General features: G+C 38.0%; 1 pseudogene; it reads right to left on the bottom strand.

Annotated features, from left to right (window-relative positions):
- Window positions 1–17679: 17679 nt before the first annotated feature.
- LOC100018075 (40S ribosomal protein S11-like) lies at window positions 17680–18151 on the bottom strand (annotated as a pseudogene).

The following is an 18151-nucleotide window of genomic DNA, read 5'->3' as shown; positions in this document are numbered from 1 at the left end:
TCATGAGCCCTTTGGGGTGTTCTTGGCAAAGATACTGGAATGGTTTGCCATTTCCTTCTCCAGCTTGATTTACAGATGAGAAACTGAGGCAAACAGCATTTAGTGACTAGTAAGTGTCTGAATATGAATTTAAACTCAGAAGTCTTCCAGTCTTCAGGCTCAGAGCTCTATCTGCTATGCTACCTACTTGCAGTTATCTTTATGATGGTCTTTTCCTGATTATTCTGAGACTTTCAGAAGCTGCCAACCATCTTTCCATTTAGGCACAATTTCCTTATGTTTATGGTTTCATCTACAATGTGTACATCAATATTTCTATGATTCAGTTACTTTAGTAGTAATATCAGTTTGTTGTTCAACAAAAATTTCACTTAGTATCAACAGTTAATTTTTAATAGTCCAAAATTTTGTAATTCTTTGTATCCTTTAATTTCTTTTTCATTCTTCTGCCACTGTCACTACAAAATTCAAAGGGAGCTACCAAAAACTAATGATTACATATATATATATATTCATAATAGATTTGTTTTCTTTGTTTCACAACTTATTACGACCAAAGAATTTATCACCAAATAGCTAACTTACTAGAGAGATAAGCTTTTCCTTTCTAAGCTAGCCTGGATCCAGAGATGGGACAGTTTACTACCAGAATCATACTCAAAGACTTTCTAGGTTGGTAGAACTATTCTAAGCTTCTATTTGATTGTCATAGCTTTTAAGAACCCAGAGTGATGACTTCTTACCAAGACAGGTACCTAAACAGGACTTGAACTGCCCAACTTCTGCAAATCTTCTCTAGAAAAACCCTGAACTGCACACTAGACCAAATAATGATCAAGAAATGCAATAGACAATTACAATAAGTGACTTTTTCCACCTCTGAACCAAACAAAAAGTCAGCCAAAACCTCACAGGCAATAGGAAAGGAGACTCCTAGCAAAGCTAGTTTATAGTAACTATATGTTATAAATATATTATAGTAACTATCTACTATATGTTACATATAGTAACTATAGGTTATAAAGTACTAGCTTATAGTAACTTCCCAAAACAACCTGGAAGAGGCTACAGACATATGTATGCCTCAAAGTTCAGTATCCAGAGAGAACAAGAGTAAAAGACTCCCTTAATAAATACCAGAGTGGGGCAATTGGGTAGCTCAGTGGATTGAGAGCCAGGCTTAGAGACAGGAGGCCTTAGGTTCACATCTAGCCTCAGACACTTCCTAGCTGTGTGACCCTGGGCAAGTCACTTAACCCCCATTGCCTAGCCCTTACGACTTTCCTGCCTTGGAACTAAAACATAGTATTGATTGCAAGGTGGAAAATAAGGGTTAAAAAAACAACATACATACATACATACATACAAAGCAGACTTGTTAGAAAATCCCAATGTAGTGACCATGGAAGCCAAAAGCAGCAAGGAAAACATTGTACCATGACTTAGACCAGCAGGATGTCTTAAACCCAGGGATTTTAAGATCCATAAAATGGTCTGGAGACACCAGAAACGGACCTGAAGATCCAGCATTCTGAATCTCAAATATAAAAAGGAAGTTGAAAAGAGGGAGGTAGAAATCAGAGCAGGAACTTATGGAACCTAGGGCAAGATGAAGCCAGATTGATCACCCCATCCAAAAGGGCAAACAGGATAGAGCCTAGCCCTGTTACAAAACACTAAACAAGAACAGATGCTAGATAGATGGATAAAAAGATAACTATCAGCCTCAAACATTATTTTAAATGTAGAAGTCACTCAAAAAGAGGGTAACTTCATAGCAACTGAAAGCAGAAGCTCAGAGAAAAAAATAGGTTTATATGAATACCTAGACAAAATGAAGCAAGAGATTTTTAAAAAATGAAATGAAATCTTTGGAAGAAAGAATTGGAAGGAGAATAAAAGTAGATCAGAAGAAAAAATTATACATTTCACCCAAGAAATAGACTCCTTCAAAACTATAATAGGGCAAACAGAAATTAATTACTTTAGAAGAGCAAAAGATACAGAACAAAATCAAAAGACTGAAAAAAATGTGAAAAGGGAAAAATGCAAATATATTCTTAAACAAGGTTACAAAATATAAAATAGTTAACCTTGACTTCATAAAACTGAAAAGCTTCTACATAAAGAAAATTAATGCAATTAGGATAAAGAAAGCATTGAAATGGTATACAAATCTTTATTATCAGATTTCTTTGATGAGATCTTGGTATATAAAATATATGAAAAGTTAATAGATATAAATAAATCAAAAAACATTCTACAATTAATAATTTGTCAAAGGATATGATCAAATAATTCTCAAAGGCAGAAAAGCAAACTATTAACAATCATATGAAAAAAGTTCCAAATCACTAATAATATGGAAAGTTGAAAACCTTAAGAACCCTGATATTTCACCCTACCCCTTGAAAATATAAGTCAATATTTGAAGGGAGGAGGAAGGTAATAAGCATTTATATAGCACCTAATATGTGCCAGACACTGTGTTAAGTACTTTTACAAATAAAATTTCATTTGTTCCTCAGGACAATTCTTCCAAGTGAGTGCTACAATTATTCCCATTTCACAGTTGAGAAAACTGAGGAAAACAGAGTGATTCATCCAGGGTCACACAGCTTGTAATTGAGGTCATTTTTAAACTCAGGTTTTCCTTAACTCCAGACTAGAGTGCTCTGTCAATAGCACCACTTAGCTGCTTCCAAAGGGTTGAAAGAGAAGTACGCTAACACTTTCTACAACAGTAGAAAGGTGAATCTGTACAACCATTTTGGAAAGCAATGTAGAATTTTGCAAATAAAGTGTTAAAAATGTACATAAACTTTACCTAGAGATTTCACTACTAAACTTATAACCGAAGATGGTCATTGATAAAAGAAAGTCCTCATATAAACCAAAATATTTATAGGAGTACTTTTATGATAGCAAAGAATTAGAAACAAAGTAGATGCCATCAAATGGGGGAATGGCCAAAAGAATTCTGGTATATGAATATCATAGAATATTATTGTGCTGTAAATATAGATGAATACAAGGAAACCCGGAAAGATCTATATGAACTAATTCAGGCTGATGTAATGATGATAACAATGTAACTAGAAACAACAATTAAAAAAAAGAATTGGTACACTGTTACCAAATTAAAACAAAAACAAAAACAAATAAGCATGACTACAAAGAAGCGATATGAGAAGATATCTCCCACCTTATCCCTTTGCAGTAGTGGCAGGTCCATGAATGTAGAACATTTTATATATTTTCAGACTTTTTGACAGGCATTGATTAGTTTTTTGTTTTTTTTTCTTTTTGTTTTCTCTTTTAAAAATATTATTTGCCAGGCAGATAGTTGGTTCAGTGGCTTGAGAGCCAGGCTTAGAGACCAGAGGACTTAGATTCAGATTTGACCTCAGGCACTTCCTAGCTCTGTGACCTTGGACAAATCAATTAACCCCCATCTTTTGAACCAACACATAGTATTGATTCTAAGATGAAAGGTAAAGGTTCTAAAAAAAAATTATTTGTTATATTCAGTATAATACTTTGGAAGGGGAAAAAGCAAAGGATACTAGCAAAATTTTTGACAATACTGAAAAAATGAAAGAAATCAATGCAAATTTATTTTTAAATCATTGTCCCCCCCAACCCCAAAGAATCAGCTGTAATAAACAGAAAACAAACACAGATATACAGACTGCAAGCAATAAAGACAGAGGAGAATGGTGTTTAGTATGTCTAGGTCTTCCAGGGGCAGTCAATGTCTTTGTCTATCAGAGGCAGATAAGAAAGCTGGGCCTGGAGTGTAGTGAACATTCCCTGGTCAAGAATCCAAGTGGCTGATTCTCTAATTGATAAATGGACAAGTGACATGAATAGGTGATTTTCAGATAAAGAAATAAAAACTATTAATAAGCACATGAAAAAGTGTTCTAAATCTCTTATAATCAGAGAGATGCAAATCAAAACAACTCTGAGGTATCACCTCACACCTAGCAGATTGGCTAACTTAGACAGCAAAGGAAAGTAATGAATGCTGGAGGGGATGTGGCAAAGGAGGGACACTAATTCATTGCTGGTGGAGTTGTGAATTGATCCAGCCATTCTGGAGGGCAATTTGGAACCATGCCCAAAGGGCAATAAAAGCCTGTCTGCCCTTTGATCCAGCCATAGCACTGCTGGGTTTGTACCCCAAGGAGATAATAAGGAAAAAGACTTGTACAAGAATATTCATAGCTGCACTCTTTGTGGTGGCCAAAAATTGGAAAATGAGGGGATGCCCTTCAATTGGGGAATGACTGAGCAAATTGTGGTATATGTTGGTGATGGAATACTATTGTGCTCAAAGGAATAATAAAGTGGAGGAATTCCATGGGAAATGGAATGACTTCCAGGAATTGATACAGAGCGAAAGGAGCAGAACCAAGAGAACATTGTACACAGAAACTGATACACTGTGGCACAATCGAATGTAATGGATTTCTCCATTAGTGACAATGCAGTGATCCTGAACAACTAGGAGGGATCTCCGAGAAAGAACACTAGAGGAAAAAATGTGGGGGCAGAAACACTGAAGAAAAACAACTGCTTGATTACATGGGTTGATAGGGATCTGATTGGGGATGTAGACTCTAAAGGATCACCCTAGTGCAAACATCAACAACATGGAAATAGGTTCTGATCAAGGACACATGAAAAACCCAGTGGAATTGAGCTGCTATGGGAAGGGATGGGGGGAGGGGAGGGAGGGAAAGAATATGATTCTTGTAACCAAGGAATAATGTTCTAAATTGACTAAATACAATTTAAAAAAAATTGACTAAAATAAAAAAAAAAAAGAATCCAGGTGGCTGGTGGAATGCCCCCTAGTTCTTCTATTTGCCCACTTCTTTTCTTCTCAAAAGACAGAAGATGGATTAAGTTAAAAATTAAATCTCCATTTCATTTTATAAGCAGGACTGGGGAGGTGTGTGCCTATCCAAATAGCCAAGATTTTTATCTTAACCTGGGGGCTTAAGAGCTATTATATTTTTATTAGCATTTTTAATAAGTTTCTCAAAAGAAAGAGTTTAAACTGAATTTCCTCCTTTTCTTTTATTCTAGTTAAAGCAATTTATTGTCTATAGTCAGACCCAAGTTGCTTAGAATGGTGGACCTCCAGGAAGTCTCTTCTTAAGTGGGGAGAAAGAAGAGGGAGGAGTGTGTGTCTGGGGAGACAATAGAGAATATGTGAGAGAAAGTTTGACACCATGAAGAGAAATGAAAAAGGAGAGAGTTATAGAATTATACAGCAGCAGGAGGATGGACAGAAAAAGGAATTCAGAACTTTGAGAGGAGAGAGCTGAACTGAAGTCAATTACAGTTGGGAGTGAACTTCTGCCTGGCCTTAGACCAGACACGTAGCTCCTACTGGATTTCTTGATTTGGTGATCTTCTCTTTGTGAATTTCCTGACCCAAATCCCATCAGCAGATAAACCTATTGGACAAGACTTTGGGAGAAACAAGCTGCCCAAACAAGAAGAGTTGTTATCTACCTCTTTAAATCTGAGCCTGAGGACACTTGTGGTACAAACAAGAATCCAATTCCTCATCATTCTGACCCTAAGTGGGTCAGGTGAACCAACCTGATCTACTTGACTTTTGGAGGGATATACATTTATCTATGGTGGACTCCTTCTAGAAAACTTGACAATTTGCCCTCCAACTCTGTGGCAATTGGGAACAACCCCTGGTATGAAGATTTTTTTTTTTCTTTCTATACAACAGTGAGAGGAAAAGGTATAGGTAAGGGATAGGAGAAAGGAAAGATGTTGGGAAGACACTAGTGTTGAACTAGGAATAAAAAGTAGTGAAGGAATATAGGAGGAAAGGAGGAAGGATCATATTCCTCTGGTCTAAAGAGTTCTTATCCTCTCACTGAAAAGGACTTAATAACTCTTGAAATGGTGCCAATCTGCATTGGTAGAACAAACTCACCAGGAACTCCACTCCCTAAGCCAATGAAATCACAATCTCTGGCTCCAACCCTGTGGAGCTATTAAGCCTGTGTGTCCCAATGAATTCTGGTTTCACATATTTTTCATCAGTTTACTAAGGAGGCCTGGGTGTTTCTTAACACCTGGGAAGGCAGTAAGTTACAGTGGAGTGTTGGATTTAAAATCAGGGAACCTGGATTCAAATCTCAGTCCTATCTCTTCTGATCCGGAGGACCCTAGATGAGATACTTAACTTTTCTGTCCCTCATTCTCCTTATCTGCATTGTGAGGAATTTGGACCACCAAGTCCATTCCAGATCTAAATCAGTTATCCCATGACTTAGCATGGGGATTTCCCTATACAATCTTGACCTCCTCAAACAATGTGGTTTTTCTTATAGTTTTCCTGCAGTTTGCTCTGAAATTTGCTCTGAAATTGTACAAAAGCTCCAGGCAGAAAGTTTTTATTTTGTTGTTGTTCAGTTGTTTTTGTTTTTTTTTAGTATTCTCTGATTCTTTGTGACTCCATTTGGGGTTTTCTTGGGAAAGATATTGGAGTGGTTTTTCATTTTCTTCTCCAGATCATTTTAAAGATGAAGAACTGAGGTAAAAAGCATTAAGTGACTTGCCCAAGATTACATAGCTAGAAAGTATCTGAGACCAAATTTGAACTCAAGAAGATAAGTCTTTCTTGACTTTAGACCCAACATTCTATTCACTATGCTACCTACCTGCCCTCAGGAAAGTTATCCAGGTGAATTTTGAAGCCTGAAACTGTTCATTGATAGTCCATTGTTCATTAATCGTTGTTTAAATTGTTCATTAAGACTTCTTTGATTTTTCTCCACTTATCATAGGGGGAATCAGAGGCAGTGGGGCATTTTTTGGGTAGTAGGGACAACTCAATCCAGGCCATGAACTTAAGCATGTCATTGCTTCTCTATCTGTAAAATGATTTTGGTATCATGGAACAGTTTTCTATTAGGCTAAACTGGAGAGGGTGGGAAGGAATGCCTTTCCTTTTACATTCAAGATCTCTAAGACTTCATAGTCACAAATGTTTTTGCAAAGAAGAGAGTACTAGATATGTAAAGTTACTTGGCCAAGTAGAAAGGTTGTAAGTTGAAGACCTAGGATTAGAACTCAGACCTTCTGATTCCAAAACCAATCATCTTTCCACTGAGCCACAATGCCTTGAGAAGTCCTAAAATGTGTCATATCTTTATGGAAAAAAAGTCAAGAAGGAATAAGAAATCATATTTACCACAATTCTCCCCTTTACTCCACCTTGACATTCCCTCTTTGGTTCCTCTGACTCTTAATTCAACCAGTATTATGCCTTACTCTTAAATCTGGAATTTTTTACCTGAGGTTAGTGAATTTCTAAGGCTGGTAGGTATTGCAATGAATAGAATGCCAGGCTTGGAATCAGGAAGACTTATCTTTTTGAATTCTGATCTGACCTCAGACACTTCCTAGCTGTATGACCTTGGGCAAGTCACTTCATGAGCTTTACTTCAGTTCTTCATCTGTAAAATGAGCTGGAGAAGGAAATGGAAAACCACTCCTATATCTTTTCTAAGAAAATTCCAAATGGGGTCACAGTCAGGCAAACTGAGATGAAACAATAACTATGAATCTCTAGATAGAGTTCAGATCATAAAAAAAAGAGATTCAGATAGAATCCATCAGCTTGGATTATGAAAAAAATACTTTCCACTAACTTTTAAATAAAATGTAATATTTCCTCAATTATGATTTTTATATAAAATTATTCTTTGATGGGTTCCCTCAGATTACTTAAGGGGTCTGTGACAAAAAGGTCAAGAACTCTTGCTCTAAATTATGTAGAAAGAAGAAAACTACACCAGTCAAAGGATTTTCCTGAGTTGACACATAGAAGATACTTCTTACCTCATATTCTCCGAAACAAAGACACTCAGGACATCAAAAGGGTATTGAAATCTCTAGGCACAAAAATAAGCAAAGACTAAAAGGATCATTAGGATTTAAAACCTGAGAAATCATCTAAACCAATATTCATATTTTTATAGATTTTATAGATTTTATAGATTTGCCTAAGATCACACAAGAAATAGGAGAGTCAGGATTTGAACCGTATTCTAGTTCTCTAGAAAAAAGATCTGGTTGGTTTAAAAAATTGTTTTGAAGAGGCCCATCAATTAGGGAATGACTGAACAAGTTGTGGCATATGATTGTGATGGAATATTATTGTACCATAAGAAATGACAAGCAGGATGGTTTCAGAAAAACCTGATAAACCTTACATGAACTGATGCACAGTGAAGGGAACAGAGAATCAGGAAAACATTATGCACAGGAACAGCAATGAACAACTGTCAGTAACTTAGCTATTCTCAGCGATACTATGATCTAAGATAGTCCCAAAGGACTTATCATGAAAAATGCCATCTGCCTCCAGAGGGGAAAAAAATGATGGAGTGTGAATACAGAATGAAGCAGACTATTTTTAGTTTATTTTCCTCATGGATTTTTCTTTTCTTATTTTTTTGTGTCTTCTTCTCCAACATGAGATATATAGAAATATGTTGTGTATGACAGCAAGTACAAAACCAATATTAGATTGCTTACCTTCTCAGAGAGAGGATAAAGGAGAGAGGGAAAAAATATGGAATCAAAATGTTAGAAAACAAATATGAAAAATTGTTTTTATAAGTAATGAGGAAAAAATAAAACATTACCGATGGGGAAAAAGTAATTAAAAAATTGTGTCTGACAATGTAATTTGGAATTCTGGACTACAACTTAAAATATAAAATAATAACCTTCTGTCCAAGGATGGAAGGCATGAAGCAAGGGCTAATTAGAATCTATTCATCTTGAATCTTTCCAAGCTAATCAAAAAAGACTTTAAACTGAAAAGGAAGTGGGAAAGAGAAAACTGTTTATGCCAAATTAGATACTTTAGAAAGCAACTACAATATTGGATGAAGGGTAATAGCAGAAGCATTAGAAAGAAACAGTGCTAGGAAACCAGTACACTCGGTGGACTACCCAACAAAGAAAAAGCTGTTTTCTAGAATAGAAATGTTGGGATTATTGGATGAAAAGCACCATTTTGATGTGTGTTGCCATGAAGACAGGTTGGTGTATGGATATTGACAATTTGCTGTAAGGATGTAGGCAGGAGCTCCCTGAATGTGGCCAATCAACCTAGGCAGAGAGGTTTAGGACTTTGGAGTCTGCAAAATCAAGATATTGTGGTTTGCTCCTGTCCTTCCCTCCCTAAAATGGGCAAATAGAATGAATCATGGGTAAAGCCACATAGACCAAAGTGAACTATGGGTAAAGTGATAAAAGTTCCTTGGGAATGGCAAGGCAACAAGAGCTAATATGCTGGGAAAGATTTATGGAGTTTCATACTTAAGAGGGAATTGTTCCAGTGAACAAAATTAAGTCTCACTTTAGGCTTTCAGTGGGAGAGATTGATGGGCTGTTGTTTTAGTGTATGGAAGGAAAGTTAGTTTAGAAGTAATCCCAGAATGAGGAGAAAAATATAAGTATCCAGAATAGAGGGGAAAAAGTTACAAGCAGTTTGCAGTTTAATTCTATCTGGTATTTAACTCTTCCTTGACCATGAAAAGAAAAAGTATTATTACCTTAAAAATTATAAAAACGTATAAGATGGTTTAAAGATGTAACCTCAATATATTAATATGAGTCAACTGTTACTGTATTTGCTGCAATACCAAAATGTGGTTAGTTTTAATTTATAAGCATAGAACTAAAATCTGCCTTGTTCTCCCTGGCCTGCCATAGGCCACCCAACCATGCATCCTCATTTCACCTTTATCTGTTATTTAAAGGGGGGAGGTACTGGAAGCTTTGACATCCTGAATCTTGGCATAAAAGCATGGAGACAATTTATACCTGTTAAAATATTGTAAATATACACCTACACATATAAAATATTTTAGCTATTACCTACATGTGAGAAGCCCACCAGGCCACACTTCTTACCCTGTGAAGGTCTCCAACTCACATCAACACAGCATTTTTGAGCTAGCATATTGACTAGACTTGAGCCATCATTTCTGAAATTTTGCTATTTGAGGCAAAAATTCTTGGAACTATAATATTATTTTTTTGAGTTTTGAATTTAGGTATAGCTTTCTGATGTATCATTAAGTCAGTAATCTACCTTAATAGAAAAGAGCCACAAGTTACTCAGAAGAAGTGTGATTCCTGAATCATGACAGGTAAAGGTTGAAAAAGTTAAGAGGACAATTTTGGCACAGCTGAGATGGCATTCTCCCAATTTATGTGAGTAGGAATATTCCCATCTGATTATTCCTGAGTCTGGTTGTAAGGTAGAATTGTTACTTTATGCCTGATTGTCAATCCTAACTCTTACCTGAACTAAAACAGATTTAAGGGTGCTAGTGTACAGGTGATGAACCACTCTGTGCCTTTCAGATTTATGCCTAGAGGGGCTAATGTTGATGCTATTATAATCCTGTCCCTGCTTTTTCCTTTTATAGCAAATTTCTGTAATCAAAGCAAGTGGTGAATAGAAGATATGAGCTAATGCAAATATGTAAGCTATTTTTAATCTGAATGTGTACTAAACAACTAGAATCAATTATTATTTGGATTTATCAGCCTATTAATATATAGGCCATAAGATTAAGCCTATGTTAAATATGGCTAACAACTAGACATGTTTTACTATAGGCCACCCATTTGGTATATACTATTCTTTTTATACAATTGGGGGTTATTAAAGTGTATCTGTATCACACCCCAAATTTTTGTTTCAATTGGAGTACAGTCAGCCTTTTGTAAACTAATTGTGTAATCCTTCAACCTAGGGATGGAGAAATTTATTTGCAAAAAAGTGTTGTTTATGTTTTCATCTGTAGGACTAGATCCCTAAAAGCATCTGATCCTCCTAAAAGAATGAGGGAATTTTCCTCCTGTTGTGATATATAAAATTGTTATAATGATATTCTTCCTCTTTCATAGCAAATTCTATAATCAAGACAGAAAAGTGTTAGAAGTTTTGTAAGTACCATGTTAAAGTTATTAATTGATAACTTGATACTGGAGCATCCATCTCTGTTACTATAATAGGATGCAAGTATGAAAAATCTTGGAATTTTAATCTGTGGTGAAACTATAATATAGGGATGATATTCTCCTCCAAATATATCTAAAATGGATAATCCTAAAGAAAATGAAATGATTTTCCCATTTTTAAAGTACTCATAGAGAGAATTTTTGTGTCTGGTAAATAGCAAATGGTATGTAAAACAGAAATTCTCTGAAGTTTAAGGATTATAAAAACACATTTAAGAGATTATAGTAAATTAAATTAAGTCTTGTTATGGTCAGATTTTGGTAGATTTGGTGATTTAGAACCAGAGAAGCAAAGCCTCCTCCTTCAAAGCTATCCTGAGAATGAAGCCAGTTCCAGAATATCCAAGAGGAGATATTCAGGAACCAGATAAGGGACATCTGGGACTTCAAATGTGCTGAGTAAATGTTGAGAATGGGGGGAGAGGCAGAACAGCAGCATAATGAATATCAGACCTGCGTTCAAATTTGGCCTCATATACTTCCTAGCTGTGTGTCCTTGCACAAGTCATTTAACTCCAGTTGCCTAGACTTGCCACTCTTCTGACTTAGAATTGATACTAAGACAAGTCAAGGGTTTAAAAAAAAATTCTCTGGAGGAGTAGACAGGGGAATCCAGCTCAGGTAAAATGGAAAACTCCCAAGAAGATATAAAGAAATAATCTGATGGAGAAAAGATAGAGAGCAAAGTTAATTGAGAGATAGCTGTATGACCCTGGGCAAATTACTAACCTTACCCAGTCCCTACCTCTCTTCCATCTTGGAACCAACACGCAGTAATGATTCTAAGACAGAAGGTAAGGTTTTTTTTTTTTAAAGAGTTAAAGCAGAGGAAACCTAATCAACTTAGATTTTAAAAAGACTTGAACAAGCAGTGGAAGTAATGGAGTTTAGATACAAAAATCTACCTTGATCCGACAGACTACCAGTCTACTTGGAGCACAGACCTCATTGCTATCATCCAGGGAAGAAATTTCTATGGCTAGGGGGTCAGCCATTGCCACCAACTACCACTCACAGGACAGGCATGCCAGCCTGGCTGAGGTTGACAGCAAGGACGTTGAGGGAGAGACAGGAGGCAGTATGTGCTAAACAAGCCAAATTACCACCAACTACCTTGACCACCATCTTCCTTCCCCATCCCCCCCCCCCCCCCCCCCAGGTTTTTATGGAGACAGTGTAGGACCTTGAACACAAGAAGCCTAAGTATGGATGGTAGTGCTTCTAGCCCATTGCTACAGCCATCCTTCTGGGAAGTAACCCTTGTGGAAATGCAGCCTGGTAAATCCTCTGCATTCAATGGCCACAACTCCTGCAGACTGGTGCCGCTAGGTGGCGTAGTGGATACAGTGTTGGTCCTGAAGTCAAGAGAACTCTGAGTTCAAATGTGGCCTCAGACACAAGCTGTGTGACCCTGGGCAAGCCACTTAATGCTATTTGTCTCAGTTATCTCATCTGTAAAATGAACTGGAGGAGAAAATGGCCAACCACTCCAGTGTCTGCCAAGAAAACTCCAAGTGGTGTCATAAAAGAGTAGAACATGAAAAACAACTAAAGAGTAAGAAAAGAAAGCTCTTGCCAGTGAAGTCCTTGATCCTGTCACATGACTCAACATCAGAAACTAATATAATGGCAATAGAAATGGCATTTAAAAAGAGGCATTGCCAGGAGCCTTTTCCATCTGGCTTTCAACTTTATGTTGTCTCCTCCATTAGAATGTAAGCTCTTTTACAGCAAGGATCGTCTTACTGTTATACTTGTATCTCCAGTGCTTTGCACATAGTAAACACAAAATAATTGCTTTGTTGATTGATTGATTGATTCATTAATTCAAGATTCTCAGTGGGACTAAGAATGACAATCCCAGTTAGGTGGGGCCAAGCCCAAGCCAAGTGACTTTTTAACACAAATAGGCAGCATGTCAGTCTTGAAAGCTGAAGGTCCTGAGTTTGATTCTTGAAAGGAGGGTGTGATACAGTAGGAGAGACTTCTGGAGACAAGAAGATTCCCTTGGGATTGTCTCTTACCTTGGGGTCCATTATTCAGTCTGAAACTGCTAGCCTGAGATTCCCTTCAGGGTGGATTCTCACAGGAACAGGGAACAAGTACAAACTTTGGGGTCTCTAGCTTATCAGCTAGTCCTAAAACTTGGGGTTCATCAGATCTTACTAGGCTACAAGTTTGGGGTTTCTAGATTCCATGTTGACATGGGGAATGCTATCCACCTCCAGAGAAAGAACTGTGGGAGTCAAATGGTTGCGGACTGAAGCATACTATCTTTCACATCAATGTATTTACAGTTTTATTTTGGGATTTGGGTTTTGTATGAGTGTGTTCTTACAACAATGACTGATATAGAAATGTATTTTGCATGATCATGAAAATAAATTTTTTTAAAAATCCTGGAAAGTGCTCTATATGAGATAATGAAGAGTGAAATGAATAGAACCAGGAGAACATTATACACAGCCACAGAAGGAATACTGAAAGAATAACCCAAGTGTTACCTCCAGAAAGGGAGCAGAAAGATAAAACATGGGGGGCAGCTGGGTAGCTCAGTGGATTGAGAGCCAGGCCTAGAGATGGGAGGTCCTGGGTTCAAATTTGGCCTCAGACACTTCCCAGCTGTGTGACCCTGGGCAAGTCACTTGACCCCCATTGCCTAGCCCTTACCACTCTTCTGCCTTGGAGCCAATACACAGTATTGACTTCAAGATGGAAGGTAAGGGTTTAAAAAAAAGAATAAAAAGAAAGATAAAACATGAATGGCTTAACTTATATGAATACATTGGCCACTATGAGGATATTCTACCTGATGTGGGATGGGTAGGAAGGGTTTGGGATATTTGTGAATGGGATTTATTATGTAGATATAAAGAAAAGTAATTTAAACATATAGGAAATTTGTGATTTCATTTGTGTAATATCTTCTTTTTCTTTATATATGGATATCTTGTTTTGTTTGGATTTATAAACATTTGGAATACAAAAAATCTTGGGGAAAAAATCTGGCCTCAGAACCTTCCTAGCTGTGTGGCTCTGGGCAAGTCTCTTGACTCCAGAGCCTTGACCCCAGAGCCCTTATTTCTCTTGTGCCTTCAAATTGATACAGACTAGAGGTAAGGGTTTTTAAGAAAGGAAAAAAAGATGCCATTGTCTTGAGTCACTTGACTGGGGAGACTCCTTAGTTCATCATTATACTGAAATGTTGTTTATGGTTTTTATGCAAAGTAGGGAGAAAACAAGAGATTACTTTAGGGTAGACTTGATTAACTTATTCTTATGATACTTCAGTGAATCAGCTTCCCTCAGGACCATTCCACCCAAGCCAAACCAGTGAGTACTGGTGACTAATATCAAATGGTCAGTGCTCTGTCCTAGGCCCTATAGAAAGGTACAGAGGCAGAGTAGATTAATGGAAAAAGGCCTTTTTTTCTGGGATTTAAGCCTTGGTCCTTCTCCTGACTAATTGTGTAACCTTGGTCAAATGAATTCTCTTCTTCAGCCCTCATTAATAAAATAAGGGAATAGGGCAGCTCAGTGGATTGAGAGTCAGGCCTAGAGATGGGAGGGCCTAGGTACAAAACTGGCCTCAGACACATCCTAGCTGTGTGACATTTAACCCTAATTGCTTAGCCCTCACCACTCTTCACCTTAAAACTGATTCTTAATTTTAAAAAAATGAGGGAGTTGTACTAAGTAAATTTTTATAAATCCCAAAGGGTACCTACTGGAAAATCCATCTGAATCTCTTTGGAAGGAAGGAAGATGGAGACAAAGCCTCTGGCTCAGGAATATGCAAACACACTCTCCATAAGGTCACTTCCATCAGAAGTAAACTGATTAATGATATGCTAGTTTGACTGTTGTCTCACCTGGAGCCCTTTCCCCTGGTTTCATCAGGATGACTTTCAGGCATGAATTTCCTTCCTCCTACATTCCTGTTATTTCTTTCCCTTTGGCTCTTAGGTTCCAGAACTGGGTAAGAAGAAGAGTCAGGAAGTTGAGACATGGAATTGCCCCTGTCTTTCCTCAGTCCCCATGCTCCCTAGCTCTCATGGGTCATTTTTCAGGTTCTTCCAGCTCTAAATCCTGTGAATCTATGATTGACAGAAAAACACTCATAAAAACTCCTTTTGACCAAAATTCCTATTTAGTCAAATTGACCAAATAGGAAGACTGCTGACACCATTAACCCTACGGTGACACGAATCTCTAAGCCAGTGATGGCAAACCTTTTATAGGCAAAGTATGGGGCCCTGCCCCCATCCTACCCTCCTAGACCCAGTGCCATGCTCCTCCCCATCAAATGTTGGATGTGCCCTGCTCCACCCCCCTCCCCTTATTCAACACTGGGGAGGGAGGAAGCACTTCCATTGGGTTACTGGGCAGAAGGGCATGTGAAGTGAGGAATGTCCTCAATGAGTGTAGAGAGGGGTAGGGGAGTGGTCCAAGCACTCTGCTCCTCTACAGCTCTTCCTCCTGTGAGCTGCCCACCTTACCCTCTGTGTGCTCCCATTGGGCTTCAGGGCAAAGGGAGGGGTAAAAAAGTGTCATCAAACTTATTAGAGAGGGGGAGGGGAGCAGCTCTGTCCCTGTCCCTCTGCCTTTTTCATAACAAATTCTGAGGTGGTTGGTGGTATGCATGCCCACAGAGAGAGTTCTCTGTGCCATCTTTGACACCTGTGCCATAAGTTTACCATCACTACTCTAAACTCTATGACATGCAAAAGTAGTGGAAGCCAATACCAGAGCCTTCTTCATTTTTCCAAATGTGAATTTCTGAGAAGAAATAAAGGAACAGAAAAAACAAGCATTGAGTAAGCCACTTACTATGTGCCAGATATTTTACAAACATTACTTCATCTGATCATCACAACAACCTTGGAAGGTAGCAACTATTATTATCCCATTTTACAGTCTAAACTAAAATTTTCAGATATGTATCTTCATTTGGCAAAGAGATTTAAGAGTTGTGGACTGATATGGTTTCTGATAAATTTCTGACTTGTCACTAAAGCAACTACTTTAAATCAATTAAATTTCAATAAGAAATGGAAAGGGTAACTAGGTGGCATAATGGATGGAGTGCTGGGCCTGGAGTCCAAAGACTCATCTTCCTGAATTCAAATCTGACCTCAGACACTTAGTAGATATGTGACCTTGGGCAAGGTACTTCACCTTGTCTGCTTCAGTTCCTCATCTATAAAATGAACAGGAGAAGGAAATGGTCAACCAAACCAGTATCTTTGCCAAAAAAAACCCAAATGAGGTCACAAAGAATTGAACTTGGGGAAAGCTAGGTGACTCAGTGGATTGAGAGTCAGGCCTAGAGATGGGAGGTCCTAGTTCAAATCTGGCCTCAGCCACTTCCTAGCTGTGTGACCCTGGACAAGTAACTTAACCTCCATTGCCTAGGACTTACCACTCTTCTGCCTTGGAACCAATACACAGTATTAATTCTAAGATGGAAGGTAAGGGTTAAAAAAAAGAATTGAACATGATAGAAATGTCTGAACAACAACAGTTGTAGCCTGACTAAAAACCACCCACAAATGTTCTTTAATTATCAAAAGCATTCTGGAGGAGTCCTCACAAATCTGTCATGGATTCTTGAAATACTAATATAGTAGGAGAATTTATCCAATATATTGTAGAGAAAAAATGTCGAATTCTGAGTTAAATAATAAACCATAAGCCCAGAGGACTAAAAAATAAGCATGCTCCAACCTTTTTTTACATTTAGGTTTTTTTAATTACATGTAAACAAAAATGTTTAACATTTGCTTTGCAAAATGTTGAGTTCCAAATTCTTTCCCTCCTGACCTCCCCTCCCCGCTTATTGATAAGGTAAGCAGTTTGATACAGATTATACATGTTCATTTATGTAAAACATTTTCATACTTGCCATGTTACAAAAGAAAATGCAGGCCACCCCCCCCCCCCAAGTGTTAGTTAGTAATAAAGAAGGTTAAAAAATTATACTTTAATCTGCATTCAGGCTTCATCAGTTCTTTCTTTGGATTTGGACAGCATTTTTCATCATAAGCCTTCCAGTATTGTCCTGGATCATTTTATTGCTGAGACTAGCTAAATCATTCACAATTGATTATCATACAATATTGCTACTACATATTCTGGTTTTGCTCATTTCACTTTGCATCAATTTGTCTTCTCAGATTTTTCTGAAATCATCCTGCTCTTCATTTCTTATAGAATAATAGTATTCCATTATAATAATATACCACAACTTGTTCAGTCATTCCCCAAAAGATGCTGTCCCCCACTTCTTGCAAAAGAGGTAATGGATTTAAAACTCACAAAGAAACATGTTTTTGGATATGGTCAATGTGTGAATGTTTTGCTGCTCTATGTGTATTTTTTTATTAAGTTCAGTTGTGGAAGAGGCCATGAAAGGGAAAGATAGTAAATACTTATAAAAATAGATTAATAAAGAAAACAAATGAATCAGTGTTTTGCTTCTTTATTTTTATTTTTATTTTCTAGGGGAGAGGATGCCTTTATTAGCAGAAAAGCAGGTCAGGGCACACTCAGTGCCCGCGTGCCTGCCTGCCCAATGCAGGGAGGGGTTCAGAACTTCTCGAAGTGCTTCTTGGTCCCTTGCTTGGTCCCCCTGCTGCCTTGGTGGCCTTCAGCACGTTGGACCTCAAGGTCTTGCTGAGAGGCCGGCACTCGCCCACAGTGACGATGTCTCCAATCTGGACGTCTCGGAAGCCGGGGGATAGGTGCACCGACCTGTTCTTGTGGCGCTTCTCAAAGCGGTTGTACTTGCGGATGTAGTGCAGGTAGTCTCGGAGGATGACGATGGTCTTCTGCATCTTCATTTTGGTCACCACACCAAACAAGATCCTGCCGTGGATGGACACGTTCCCGGTGAAGGAGTGCCCTCGATGGCCTCCTTGGGTGTCTTGAAGCCCAGACCTATGTTCTTGTAGTAGCGGGACAGCTTCTCCTTGGCTGTGTACCCCAGCAGCATCCGCTTCTTGTTCTGGAAGATGGTCGGCTGCTTCTGGTAGTCACGCTCTGTCTGGATGTCCGCCAT

Source organism: Monodelphis domestica, chromosome 4 (genome assembly GCF_027887165.1).
Source record: "Monodelphis domestica isolate mMonDom1 chromosome 4, mMonDom1.pri, whole genome shotgun sequence".
Taxonomy (NCBI): Eukaryota; Metazoa; Chordata; class Mammalia; order Didelphimorphia; family Didelphidae; genus Monodelphis; species Monodelphis domestica.
Note: the sequence above shows the minus strand (reverse complement) of the source record. Positions and strands in the feature narration are given on the sequence as shown.